This window comes from Microcebus murinus, chromosome 19 (genome assembly GCF_040939455.1).
Source record: "Microcebus murinus isolate Inina chromosome 19, M.murinus_Inina_mat1.0, whole genome shotgun sequence".
In the NCBI taxonomy this organism is placed as follows: Eukaryota; Metazoa; Chordata; class Mammalia; order Primates; family Cheirogaleidae; genus Microcebus; species Microcebus murinus.
In genome coordinates this window covers 52,496,828-52,510,018 of record NC_134122.1, presented here as the reverse complement: position 1 = coordinate 52,510,018, position 13,191 = coordinate 52,496,828, and the positions used below count along the sequence as shown (strand labels likewise).

At 38.4% G+C, this 13,191-nt stretch overlaps 1 protein-coding gene across 15 annotated transcripts in view; it reads right to left on the bottom strand.

The window, feature by feature from the left end:
• Nucleotides 1–13,191, bottom strand: part of CDC42BPA (CDC42 binding protein kinase alpha) — a 245,674-nt gene that overhangs the window by 176,926 nt on the left and 55,557 nt on the right. The gene's annotated exons all lie outside the window — the stretch shown is intronic.

The following is a 13,191-nucleotide window of genomic DNA, read 5'->3' as shown; positions in this document are numbered from 1 at the left end:
TTTACCTGTGACCAGGCAGGAATTATTCCTAGTCGTCTGACTACTGGACCACTATCTGCTGCCACCAGCTCCACAGGCCTCATTCTTCAATTCCTCCAAGCACTAAGATTGAATAGCAAATTTGGCTGTCCTTAAGTTAAATTAGGATGTCCTCACTCATCCTAATGAGTAACTGCAAGAAATTTCCAATTCTCTGTCCTTTTTGTCAGTCTCTTTTATGAAATATATATATATTTTTTTTCTTTAAGTATTTTTATTATTGCTTCTTTTTTGTCCATAGCTCAATCTTCAGCTGAGCCCTCAAATCTACCTACCGTCCTACCATTAATTCTGTCATTCTCAACAGGTCTTTATCAATCTTCTAAAATGCCCTGGGCCAACCTGCCACATCATCTATCCCACACCAGTTCCATCCACCCTTCACCCTGCAATTAATGGCCTGGTGGCCCACTACATAGATAACAGATCCTTCACAGTCCCTTCCTTATGCCATCTTTAAATGTTTCTGCATTTCCACTTATCCTTACCTCGTTTCCTTCTGAACCCAAGAAGAGGTATCCCTACTACTTCAAGGCTAACTGTCATTTGAGATCCTGATCCCAGACTCTCCCTTCCTTCCCTTCTTGCTCTTATTCAAGATTTCTTTCTTGCCTTCAATCCCCTTTCTCCTGGTTCCTGGATATCAATTTCTAAGACCACCCCCATCCAAAACAAAAAATTAAAATGAAAACTTTACAACATCCTATCTTCCACTCAAGGAATTGATAGCACATCCCTTCCTTACAATACATATCTCCATAAAGCACATTTTGAAAGAGTAGTATATGCTTGCTTTTACCACTTGCTCATCATTTATTTGCTTCTCCACCTCTTCCAATCACCTATTTCAGTCTAGTTCCTATTTCACTCTACTGGACTGAAATTATTCTCTCAAAGATCAATAATGACTTTCTAATTTCCAAATAAAATACATTGTTCTCAATTCTCATCTGTTTTAACCTCTCTTCATTACTGGACACTGCTGACAATCAATATACTTCCTCCCTAGATTTTTTTTCTGTAACTTGTTAAACAGTGTTTCCCACAGATCCCTACCCTACCTATTTTACTTCTCTTCTTTCTGATTTGCATTATCTACTCCAAGAGCCTCAGTTAATACCTCTATGCTGATGACTCCTATATATCTTTATCTCTTAATATCCAGACCCTAGTTGCCTACTAGTCATCTCTCTAGAATGTTCAGCAAATTAAGTAAAAAACCTATACACCAAACTCACTCATTCAAATTGCAAACATCAATAATCTATGAATTCTACCTTTAATGCATCAATGACATCTAAAGCAACTTTTTCCAATCTGTTTCTCCCACTGACCTTCCTTTCTCACTACCACTGGCCTAGTTCAAGCCTTCATTATTCCATCTGAAAAATGATAACAAGCTTCTTTTTTTACCACTTTACTATATGCCAGGTGTTATGTTAACTGCTGAGAATACAAAGTTGAATAAGATAGTTTTTGCCTTCAAAAATCTCACAGTCCAGTGTGGAAAAGCATACCTAAACAGTAGTACATGGACAATAGTACTATATGGAAAGAAGAGATAAAAACAAGGTCCCATAAAAAGCAAAGAACAAAGATTCCTAAGCCTAAAAGTTAGAGTGAAGGAGGGAGGTGTATATAATATGTGAAGATGTATGTTAAGTATCTTAGCAGAGGTGACTGACACCTGAGTCTTACACACTGAACCCCAGAAAAGGGGGACTGAAGCAGATGTGATTTGGGGAGAAGGATATTTGGAGAACTGGACAGCATAAGCAAGGCACAGAAGAAACAGTATGGAGGGGCAAGGGGTGATTATATGAAGAGATAAGAAGCAGTTTTCTTTCCTAAGAACACAAGGAACATAGCAGAGAGTAGAAAGAAATGGTGCTAAAGGGTCCAAATAGTAGAGAAGCTTACATGTCATGTTTATAAACTAGAACCTTAAAAATATAAATAGAGAACCACTCTTCATAGATGGTTTTAGCTACATCACTCCAGCAGCTCTATAGACATCGGTTTTGAAGCAAGGAAAGAAACTAGAAAGTTATAGCACTAGTTGAGGTGAAAGGATCTAAGGAAGAGAAGAGGAAATTCAACAAATACTAAGAACATAAAAGTTGGTGACTGTGAGATATGTGGGCCACAGAGTGAGAAATCCAGAACCTCCATCCCTTTGTCCTCTTCTCTATCCAATCCTTCCTCAACACTTCACCAATACTATCTTCCTAGAAGAGTTCTAATCATACTGCTACAGATAGGCCCCAACTTACAATGGTTTGACTTACAATTTTTTGACTTTACAGATGGTGTGAAAACAATAAGCATTTAATAGAAAATGGTATGATACTCTTTTGAGATGCTAAGCAGGTACAGGGAGGCACAGCTCCCAGTCAGCCATGAGATCATGAAGGTAAACAACCCATACTCTAGTGTACTGTGTTGCCAAATGATTTTGCCCAACTGTAGACTAATGTAAGTGTTCTGAGCATGCTGAATGTAGGCTAGACTAAGTTATGATGGTTAGGTGTGTTAAATGCATTTTTGACTTAACACCTTTTGGACCGCTCACGAGTTTTCTTGTGTTTGGCACACCATTGAGTTCTCTCGCGTTTCGCGTGCCATCTGTTATGGACCTTAGATGTCAACACACTGTCTTGTCCATTAGGAAGAGAAGAGGTTTACCACCAAACTTGCAAATGAAAACATCAAGAATGAAGAAAGGTAACATAATATTTTCCAGAAAAGGCGATATTCTTCTCCTAGCATGGAAAGGCAAGTGGTTGTCCGAATAATATCAACGATCCATGACACTTCTGTCTCGACAACAGGAAAAATAAATAGAAAAACGGGAGAGAATATCGTAAAACCTGCCTGCATCAAGGAACACAATGCCCACATGAAAGGCGTTGACCATGTGGATCAATTCCTTTTGTGTTGTTCCATTCTAAGGAAAATGATGAAATGGACAAAAAAGTAGTGCTATACCTTATAAACTGTGGACTTTTCAATTCATTTAGAGTGTACAACATTCTCAATCCACAGGCAAAAATGAAGTATAAACAGTTTCTGCTATGGGTGGCGAGACTGGATAAGGGATGACAATAATGAAGGCTGTCCGGAACCAGAGACAAATCTGTCCAGCCCTTCCCCTGGGAGTGCAAGGAGAACACTTTGTAAAGATCCACCCAAAAGGTTGTCAGGTGATACGAAGCAGCATGAACCTATATGTGTATTCCAGCGAGTGGAAAGAAACAATTTCCTATGAGAGCCTGCAGAGTTTGTGCCACCCATGGAAAAAGGAGCGAATCTAGATACTTATGTAAATTTTGTTTGGTCCCTCTTCATACAGGAAAATGTTTTATGCAGTACCATATGTTTAAAAAGTACTAGGAAATTTAATTATTTAATTAGTTGTTTAATTGTTTTTGTAAATAAAATGTTATAATTATTGAAAAACAATACCTAAAGTACATTATGATCTGCAGTTATGATGATTTAAATAACATGCAGTTTGCCCAAAAACATGCGGTCCCTGGCGTTTGTCTTAGAGATTTATGTGCAGTCCGAAAAGTGTTTAAGGTATTTTCAACTTACAATGGATTCATCACGATATAACCCCATCATCGTAAGTCGATGAGCACCTGTACTCTGCTTATTTGTTTTGTCTTTTCTTTAAAAAAAATTTTTTTAATATTTTTGTTTTCATTTACTTTATGGGGTTTTTTATATTCTGCTTTTTATAGGACTCCCATTTCTACAGAATAAAGTTCCTTAGTATAGCATATCAAGTCATTCACTGCTTTGCTCAAATGATCTTTCAATCCTCATTTTTCACCAAGAAAACCACTATATTCCAGTAACAAAATCACTCACTATACCCTGAATAAAAAGAAAAGCACTTAAAAGGGAAAAAAAACCTCTTGATTCTAACAGAATAAGTTATCAAAAATTTACAAAATTAATGTATAAAGAAAAATAGCCACAGATAACATTACTTCTTGAGTTATATAATTCCAGATGAGAAAACTAATCTGGAATTATAAAACCTTTTCTATGTCTTTTCACCCAGCAAGTCCTCTTCTAGAAATTTATTCTTAAAAAAATCATTTGAAATCCAGTGAAAGCATTGGGTACAAAAATGCTTTAGAGAACATTTATAATATGGAGAAAATAGGGGGCAGGCCCAGTAGCTCATGGCTGTAATCCTAGCACTCTGAGAGGCCAAGGCAGGAGGACTGCCTGAGCTCAGGAGTTCAAGACCAGCCTGAGCAAGAGCAAGATCCCGTCTCTACCAAAAATAGAAAGAAATTAACTGGACAACTAAATATATATAGAAAAAATTAGCCGGGCATGGTGGCACATGCCTGTAATCCCAGCTACTTGGGAGGCTGAGGCAGAAGGATTGTTTGAGCACAGGAGTTTGAGATTGCTATGAGCTAGGCTGACGCCACAGCACTCTAGCCTGGGCAACAGAGTGAGACTGTCTCAAAAAAAAAAAAAGATTTATAAAGAAATATTTTAATACATGGGAAAAAGATAATATTTGGGTATAAAAGCTCATCAGATATTAATGTTTATAAAACTACCCCAATTTTACTACCTATAAATAGAAATAAAATTGGGGGGAAAAGTCCCAAAATTACAGAAGTAGGTATCAATGCCATGTACCTATCTATCCCTCTTGCTGATTAGACTGACTCTCATCAAGGGCATGAAACATGACAGGATTAATAAGTATTATTTTCATTAGTCTAAAGAGAAACATGAAAGCAAAAAAGAACTTCACATGTTCCATGTGTACTAGACAAGAAATGAGTATTCATTAGTTGTTGAGTATGATGTTCTGTATCAATTATGTTGCATTTGTTCATTGTTGATCACATCTTTATTCTTTACTGATTTTTGTCTACTTGTTCTATTAGCTATTAAAACAAGTGTGTTAAAATCTCCCACTATGAAATTAATATGTCTACCATTTTACTCTGTCCATTTTTAATCTATATATAGTACTTAAAAGCTATTAATGAGATAATACAAAGTTATAATGGGTATAGTATAATAAAAAATAAGTAATGGTCTTTGTCCCTGGTCCCTGGCACAAAGCTCCTAAAATCCCCGGAATCCACAGAGTCATGAGAATGTTTTTTCTATGTTAATGAGATAACTGGTGGCCCTTAAATAGCTTCACGATGGGGGCTGGTCACCAAACCTGGATTAGAAGCTTGGAACTTAGGCCTATCCCACAACCTCCAGGGAAGAGGAAAGAGGCTAAATATTGAGTTAATAATCAGTGGCCAACATGCCTACACAACAAAACCACCATTAAAACCCCTAAATAACAGGGTTCATCAGGAAGTTTCCAGGTTGGTGAACACAATGAGGGGCTAAGAGAGAGGGCATGGGAGCTCCACATCCCTTCCCCTCATACCTTGCCCCATGTGTCCTTCATGTGGCTGTTCCCAAGTTGTATCCTTTATGAAACCAGTAATAGTAAATAAAGTACCTTTCTGAGTTCTGTAAGTCATGTTAGCAAATTATCAAACTGGAGGAGGGGGTCATGGAAACCCTCAGCCAGTCAGAAGTACAGCCAGTTACTTGAAATTGGTGTTGGAAATGGGGGCAGTCTTATGGAACTGAGCTCTTTAACTTACAGAATCTCAGATAGTGTTCCAAATTCAACTGAATTGTTGGACACCCAGTTAGTATCTAGAAAGTTGGAGAACTGATTGAAGTGAGGGGGAAAAACACACACACACATTTAGTGTCAGAAGTATTGTGAGTAAAAACTGCCCAATGGGAATGTGTATGTTTTCCTGATGTAGGAAATCGGTTAGAACACAGCACTTCATTCTTTATATGGGATTAGACGGAGAAATGCTTCTTGACCTAAAATCTACTTTGAGTTTAGAATGGCCATATCAGTTTGTTTTAATTTAATGTTTACATGATATATGTATTTCCAACATTTAACTTGTAACTTTTGTATATTCTTATATTGAAAATGTATCTTTAGAGCAGATATTCCTGAGCTCTGTTTATCTAGGTGAACAATCTTTTTCTTTAACTTGGATTATTTATTCAGTTTATATTTTATATAACTACTCAAATATTTGAGTATATTTATGTTTTTTTTATTTATCCTATCTGCACGCTATCCTTTTTTTCTTATATTTCATCACTTCATTTTCTACCTCTACAGGAAGAACTATGAAACACTGAGGAAGGAAATAGCAGAGGACATAAACACATGGAAAACCATACCAAGTTCATGGGTCAGCAGAATCAACATTGTTAAAATGTCTATACTACCCAAAGTGATCTACAGATTCAATGCAATCCCTATTAAAATACCAACATCATTTTCCACAGATCTAGAAAAAATAATTCTATGTTTCATATGGAACCAGAGAAGACCCCATATAGAAAAAGCAATCTTAAGCAAAAAGAACATATTGGAAGGTATCAATTTGCCAGACTTCAAGCTATACTGCAAGGCTATAGTAACTAAAACAGAATGGTATTGGCACAGGAACAGAGACATAGACCAATGGAAAAGAACTGAGAACCCAGATATAAAACCATCCTCATATGGCCATCTAATCTTTGACAAAGCAGACAAAAATATATACTGGGGAAAAGAATCCCTATTCAATAAATGGCGCTGGGAAAACTGGATAGCCACATGTACAAGACTGAAACAGGAACCACACCTTTCACATCTCACAAAAATCAACTCAGAGTGGATAACAGACTTAAACCTAAACCATGAAACTGTAAGAATGCTAGAAGAAAATGTTGGAAAAACTCTTATAGACATTGGCCTAGACAATTTATGAAGAAGACCCCAAAGGCAATCACAGCAGCAACAAAAATAAATAAATGGGACCTGATCCAATTAAAAAGCTTCTGCACAGCCACGGAAACTATCATGAGAGCAAACAGACAACCTACAGAATGGGAGAAAATATTCACATGTTACACATCCAATAAAGAATTGATAACTAGAATCTATATAGAACTTGGGAAAATGAGCAAGAAAAAAAATCAACCCTATCAAAAAGTGGGCAAAGGACATGAACAGAAACTTTTCAAAAGAAGATAGACTAAAAAAAAAAAAAGAGAGAGAAATAAAAAAGAAGAAACACTAATGGCTAACAAACATATGAAAAAATGCTCAACACCTCTAATGATCAGGGAAATATAAATCAAAACCATAATGAGATATCACTTATCCCCAGTGAGAATGGCCTTTATCAAAAAGTCCCAAAATAATAAATGTTGGTGTGGATGAAGGGAAACAGGAACACTCATACACTGCTGGTGGGACTGCATACTAGTGCAACCTCTGTGGAAAGCAATATGGAGATACCTCCAAGAGATACAAGTAGATGTTCCATTCGATCCAGCAATCCCATTACTGGGCATCTACCTAAAAGAACAAAAAACATTCTATAAAGACATCTGCACTCAAATGTTTATAGCAGCACAATTCGCAATTGTAAAGATGTGGAAACAACCAAGTGCTCATCAATCCAGTGTGAATTAATAAAATGAGACATATGTATACCATGGAGTTCTATTCAGCCACAAAAAACAATGATGATATAGCACCTCTTGTATTATCCTGGATAAAGGTGGAGCCCATTCTACTAAGTATCCTAAGAATGGAAAAACAATACCCACATGTATTCACCATCAAATTGGTTTCACTGATCAACACCTAAGTGTACATACAGAAACAACATTCATGGGTATATACATACCTAATGGATACAATATGCACCGTCTCAGGGATGGACAGGCTTAAAGCTCTGACTCAGGTGGGGCAAGGGCAATATACGTAACCTAAACATTTGTACTCTCATAATATGCTGAAATTAAAAAAAAAGTTAAAAAAAAAGATATCATCAACGGAGTTCCTATGGCTCTTCCTGGACATTGGGGCTATGGAAACCAAGTCTGTATTTATACCAACAGGAATACCAACATGGAGATGTCTTCTGAAAACCTGCTTACCTACCTACAGGGAAAGCTATATGGGAGTTTTCTCTCTGAAGCCTAGAATTTCTGGAGAGAAAGGCATGTTCTCTCTCAGCCTTCCATGTAGGCTGCAGACCTCATTCAATCCCTCCATATAAGCACCATTGCAATGGATCTCCACCCCCATGTGATGTAAGTAGAGTAATACTCTCAAGTACCGAAAGACTTGTGAGTTTGGCTATGCTCCTTCCTACAAAGATGACAAGCACTACAAGTTTCTACAGTGTCTTTTCCAGTGGGAGATCATGGCTGATTTTTAAAAGAATGGCCCAGTAGATGGAGCCTTCTCTATATATGCAGATTTCCTGCAGCCCAATTCTGAAGTGTCCAACATGAAACAAATGAGGAGTGGCCAAACCACCTGCATCCTGGGCTGGAGAGTGAAGAATGCCATCTTCCACTGACTGTCTATCAACTTTTAGAAAACTGAGTGGGGTGACAAATCCTACTTCAACTTGTCTGAGAAAGGGCTACTGTGAAATCAAATCAGAGATAGTTAAAATCTCACATACTAATTGGTATAAGAAAAAGTTTTAGCCTGCTGCAGCCTATCCAACCAATCCTGCAGAAGTTTTTTCTTAAATATGGCAAGTTAAATTAAGGTGGGTATGGAAGTAGGAATTCCTTTTATTCTTTTAGGTCAGATAACATTCAAAAGTTTAGACAATGGCTAATGCGCTTCAGCAGCTAAAAGACTGGACTAGAACAAACCCCGGGGTTACTATTTGAATTATTTACTCTCGGTTAGACAGCACTCTCTTACACAGAAAATAACTCTAAATGCTGTCTACCTCTTGAGTTGCTGACAAGGCAAAGTGAGCCCTTTAAATTTCCTAATAAGGGCTTTCAGATAGACCAGTATCCTACGTAATAACCTGCTGCTGCAACTCCTACTACAACCTACCTCCAGAGCAGAACATCTCCAAAAAGCAGAACTCAGTGAGAACCTAAAAGGTTTGACTTCAGGTTTTCCAAAGGAATGGCAAGTAGAATCCTAACAAGGAGGATTTAAATTCCCATATATAATCAATACCTCTTAGCAAGTAGTTACTTTCTAGATTTGGAATAAGTTAAAAGGAGAGATAGTGGGCAGCCCTTTAAATGACGAAAACCACTTTCTCCTGGAGTCCCTAAATCTGTTGAGTCTTCCAGTCTTACATACCCTCTCTCTGTTCTAACATGATTTTTTAAATAGAAACTTTATTTGCAATGTACCTGGGCTGATGATGTGAATGAACAATTCTAACATATGCTAGAATTACTGTGCTAATTGTAGACTACATATCCCAATAGATTAGCTCAAAACAAAATGGGGTGATCCCTACTAAATACAGATATGAATGAATGACTTACAGACCTCTAATCCCTTGGTGAAACCAGATTGGGAGAAATAAGCTTTTGCTGGTTTTAAAAATCACTACTTTACCAATTGTTTTAAATTGGAATAGAATAACGTGCCATTTAAAGCTTTCACTTCAAAAATGAACATGTGTATGTCTTGATTTATTTTACTTGCTTGACTTACTAATTTCTGAGATGCAAGTGTTAAAAGTTCTAATCTTAAACTGTTCAAAATTCTCAAATTCCCCTACCTAAGTTCCATAAGGTGTTACTATATAAGTTTTAAAGCTAATTTGTTAGACAAATATATGTTCCATGATTATTAAGGATTCCTTTTAAAATTATTTTATAGCATTTATAATTGATTAGAACATACATAAAACTACAAGGCAAATGTAGAGTTAAACAAAATTATAAAATGAACAATGAAACCCATATCAAGAAATAGAACACTGCAACAACATAGAACCCTTCCCTATATTCCTTCCCGATCGCAACCCCCACCTTTCCAACCATTATCTTGACTTTTGTGATAAAATCCTATCATATGCATTCTTTGCTATGTTACTTCCTTCACTCAATATCCTGTCAGGTTTTAGAATCAAGGTTATTCTAGCCTTATAAAGTGAGCAGGGCAATGGTCCTTCTTTTTCTATTATCTGGGGAAGTTTAAGTTTAGAATTACTTCTTCCTTAAATGATAAACAGAACTTGCAGATGAATTCATGTCAACCTGGAAAAAAGTTTAAATGATTTTTCTAAATGGTACAATCACATGCCTTAAAAATCAAAACAAAAATAAGAACATCCCGACTTAGAAAGGCCACTCCCACTTCTGTAAACAAGTACCTCATTCCCTCTTGACCCCCTTCCGATGTTATTTTATGAAAATACAAGTATAAACAATAATATTTCTACCTCTTTTTAACAAAAGATAGCATACTGCCAGGTACGATGGCAAGCCAGCACCTGTAGTCCCAGCTACCTGGGAGGCTGAGGTAGGAGAATCACTTGAGCCTAGGAGTTTAAATCCAGCCTGGGCAACATATCATCATTTCTTGAAAAGAAAAGAAAGGAAAAAAAAGAATAAGGAAGGGGAAGAGGGAAGGGAAGTTGGTAGGGAAGACAGAAGAGAAGAGGAGAGGGAAGGAGGAAGGACAAAAACTAGCATACTAAAATATTATCCTGGGTCTTATTTTATTCTCTTTACAATATATCCTGGAGATCACTCTACATGGTTACAGTGAATTTTCTTGATTGCAGCTACATAATATTTCAATATGTCCATATAACACAATTTATTCAACCAGCTACCTATTATTGGATACTTGAGGTGTGTTTGTCTTATTTTTTATACTTGAACCTTTGGCTCAGGTATAGTTTACCCTGGTATATGTTATGAGTTTTAATTTGTTGCACAAATACACTTTTCCAAATAGCGATGCAGTTGTCTCAAGACTATTTATTTATTTTTCTGATCTTCAATGCTGAAAAAAAAAAAAAAAGACTATTTATTTAAAATTCTATTTCTTTTCCATGGATTAAAGATACTTCCTTTAACAAATATTAAATTCCTCTGTATATGTGAGTCTGTTTCTCAACTTATTCAAATGCTAATTGTTGGGGCTTTATAATTGTTTTAAAATACAGTGGGTCTGTATTGTTCTTCTTTTTAAGAGTTTTCCTGGTAATTCTTATTTTCCCATATAAACTTTAGAATCAGACTAATAATTAGTATATAAATTGTAACTTTTTAATCTATTACTAGATCATTAAGTATGAAATGTCCAATTTCCTTAAGTACTAAGTTTGATAGTTGATATCTCTGACATTTTCACTTTGACATTTCTCATCTTATTTTTATCATGAAGGTACATCCTCATTCTTTCAAATGCATGGTTTTTGACTACTGATTTTCTTTCAAATTGTTTTAAAGCAATTTTTGTGAAACCAAACATAAGTCAAAAATTCATATAATTTTCAAATATGAGTTCCCTTGTGGAACCAACGCAGCGCAGATGACTTGAAATATCAATGAAGTGTTTGGGAAGGATGTGGCTAATGAATGCATAGTACATCAATGGTTGGAGAAGTTCCATCCTGGTGATTTTATCTTGAAAATAAGTCATGTGGGCAACCTGAAACCAAGGTGAATCATGATGAGATGAAAGTTGCAGTGGAAACAAATCCATCTCAACCTACCTGTGAATTAGCAGCAAGGTTTGATGTTACTATTACAACAACATTGGACATTTGAAACAAGTTGGCAGGGTAAAGAAGCTGGATAGATGGGTTCCACATGAATTAAATGAGCATCAGCAGAGAAATCGTCTCGAAGCTTGCCTTTCTTTGTTGTCACAACATAAAGATGAACCATTTCTGCACTGTATTGTTTGTGATGAAAAATGGATTCTTTCTGACAATAGCAAGCACTCAGCACAATGGTTGGATAAAGATGAAGTGCCAAACACAGTGCAAAACTGAATATTCATCATCAAAAGCTAATGGGGGGGGGGGAACGAAGCAAGATGGCAGACGAGAACAATGTCAGACACAGTGTCTCTGCAGAAAAGACAGATTCTAGGAGAAATCAGAAAAAAGAAGCAAGCAGACGAGCATATATCAGCCAAGGGTCAGAAGGAGGGGTACCTGAGACCATGGGAGACTACACGGGAGGAGGTTGCGGAGGAGAACTAGAAGCTGAGACCTCCTGAGTAGCCTGGACACAAGCAGCAAGGGTAGGTGAAGCAGTTAACTCTCCCCTCCTTTGCATCTTGGACTGCTGGTGGGCTCCCCAGCAGCTGAAGAGATCTGCGGACACCAGCCCAGAGACAGCCACTGCCAGTAAGAGGTGAGCCTGGAGCAGACGCAGCACCAGGCTCCCAACTCTCTCGGGGCACCTCCCTGTGCACAGACCCGAGTTGCCCGGCAGGCGCTATAATGTTCCATTAGCCTCTCCCCTGCCCCTATCCGCGGCTGCCAAGAGAGACAATATAGCCCATCCAGAGGAACCTCCAGGGAACAGGACCTTCCCTTTTGGGGCCCTACAGCTGACTGAGGGGAACTTAGACGGTGAGCTCCCTACCCGCCAGCCCTCCCAGGTGCTGCCTGCCTGGTGATTCCAGGAGAATGGTGCCGACTCTGAGGCTGAGAGACATCAACCAAGCTTGGGCTCCAGTGGGTGAATTGCGACTGGCACCACTCTCCCTGGTAAGGTTAGGGATTGAACTCCGGGGCCCAGAGGTCAGACTTACAGACCAGATCCCGTGCACCCAGGTCTCGCACTGCCCGGGGCACAGAAGGGATATACGTGAACAGCCTACTGATGGTTGTATGCCTTCAGGGGCAGATCAGCATACTTGAGGGCAACCCTTCTCCCAAGAAGGGGCCGTGCGCCCAGCCCAGGCGGCAAACCTGCGCAGGAAACCTCCCAGCCGTCATCACAGACAAGGGAGGCCCGGAGGCGTGAGGTCTGCCCTGCTGACATAGGACTAGGAGTAGCCGCGGAATGGGGAGGCTGCAAAGGAATGAGGCCTGCTCCAGAATGGGGATCTCAGATGGCCCCACCCCCCAGATGCAGGCTGAGTGGGAGCATTCCAGCACCTCCTTGAAAGCTTTTTCCCAGAAGCAGAAAACAGAACTTTGACCCCTGCTAACAGCATTGGTGGTGCCTGAGGACAGGCTTACCAAACCAAGCTCTGCCCAGACTCACTCCCAGACCAGCCCTCACTGATGGGGAGAATAAAAACACACCTGGAAGTCCCAGGGC